Genomic DNA, 1,883 nt, shown 5'->3' with positions numbered 1-1,883 from the left:
CTAAAAAAAAAAAAAAATAGAAAAAAAAAACCTTTATGGTTAAAAAAAAAAAGATGACCAAATGCAAAACTGTCAGTAGCTTGTTAAAATTCATGCATGTTTAGGAAAACCTAATTATACCAGATTTTAACCATGTTTTGAAGGGGGAGTTCTTTCTTTGCATTCATTAACTTAATGGGCACAACAAAAAGTTTATGTGGCCTTTTACTTTCGGACTTTTAATAATAGTAAAATAATGTAATAGAATTTCAAAATTTCCAAGTTCTTTTGGAAAGAAAATGCAGATTATTTGTGTAAAAGGAATCTTTATAGTTAGGCCAAATTTCCCCTTACAAAATTCTCCAGTGAATGCCTAAAACCATGGTTAGTAACAAATCTTTTTTTGTTTGTTTATTTTTGCAATCTTATATATACTTTGCCTTTTTCCTACAGATTCATCCTTATGATAAAGTTTAATTTATAAATTAGGCATAGTAAGATATTAACAATAATTAACAAAATGGAACATCTGTAACAACATTATAAAAGTTATGTGAACGTAGTACTGTTATCTCAAAATGTCTGATTGTGCTATCCTAACCTTTTGTGCTTTCCTGATGTGAAATGGACTATGTATGTGAAGAATTGAAGTGTGATGAATGACAAAGGAATTGTGACCTGGCCTTAGGCAACTTCATAAGGTTTATGAACACAAGCACCCTGGTGCTGGGATCTTTGATCTGATCACTGATGTTTGGGAAGTGTACACAAGTTGGAACAACTGGGATGATTTATGTCTTAGGTGAGTTGGAGTGTGATGGAACAAGATTCTGTCCAGAATGTCACACAATTTAAAACTTATAATTGTTTATTTCTGAAAATTTCCACTTAATATTTTCAGACTGTAGTTGACCATGCTTAATGGACAACACAAAGCAACTGCAAAAAAAAAGGAGGATTATTGTGATAAATATTTTACAATCAACCATTTTATAGCAGAGAGTCTAGTTAGGAGTCAGTAGCCACAGTAATTTTGGAGTGTAAATTCCTTAACAATCCCATAGTGGAATTACTTTATTTTCTGTCATATGCAGCACAGGTCTTAATATCTTGCTGTGAAAGTAAGGTGCAGGGGTGATATGAATTGAGACCGACTTTTGTGCTCAATGTTAACATTTAAGTGTTTGCTCAGAAAAATCCTAATTAAAATGAACAGCAACACACTATATAAGATATCTAGACATGATTATTAGAATTATATGCATTATTTATAAAGGGCATTGAGTTGTTTAATTCTTTTTTTAAAACTTTTTATAAAACATAATAAATCCTCAGAGAAATAAAGGAAACTACTCAAAGAGATTGTAAAGCCCTGCAGTTTTCATGGCTCTGCTAGGGGCAGAGGTAGCAGGAGACTGTGAGATGTTGAAGTGCTTGTGTAAGTATTTAGTTGGCTTTTTGTCTGGGTAATTCTCAAATGATTATGGAATATCTTGGGATCTCTCATCTTTTTATTTCCTTCTATGATTTCATGGATCTTTCCTTCTTTCACTCAAGGATTTAGTTGTATGGACACTGATGTTTAAGAAAAGGTGTTTTCTGTGAATCATGGATATACCATCCACTGGGGAACCATTAATTAAAGTAGCAGGTAAGTGCTACAAATGGCTTGACAGTGGGGAGCAAATACTGATGGATTGCTTGGCGACTATATCTTACTGGGGGAAAACCTAGGCTTGCAGAATCATTCAGAATCCATTTCTGCACATCTCTCCTCCTCTCCAGCTATGGTTTCATGTCTTGTCTTTAAATCTTGTCTTTAAAGCTTCCATTTCACTTTGGTTTATGATTAAATCTCTTAGGAAAGTCATTTATTTTACTTCCAGTGATAGATGGCTTGTGGA

General features: G+C 33.1%; 1 long non-coding RNA gene across 1 annotated transcript in view; it reads left to right on the top strand.

Moving 5' to 3' along the window:
- LOC107139563 overlaps positions 1-1,638 on the top strand; it is an 84,077-nt gene extending 82,439 nt beyond the window's left edge. The window contains exons 5-6 of the long non-coding RNA XR_001503172.2: positions 623-781; positions 1,537-1,638. This is a non-coding gene — a long non-coding RNA (uncharacterized LOC107139563). The remainder of the gene's footprint in view (positions 1-622; positions 782-1,536) is intronic.
- The last annotated feature ends 245 nt before the right edge of the window (positions 1,639-1,883 follow it).

The sequence above is a fragment of the Marmota marmota genome, unplaced genomic scaffold (assembly GCF_001458135.2).
Source record: "Marmota marmota marmota unplaced genomic scaffold, marMar, whole genome shotgun sequence".
NCBI classification, from domain to species: domain Eukaryota; kingdom Metazoa; phylum Chordata; class Mammalia; order Rodentia; family Sciuridae; genus Marmota; species Marmota marmota.
The sequence above is the reverse complement of the archived record's forward strand: the minus strand, read 5'-3'. Positions and strand labels throughout refer to the sequence as shown.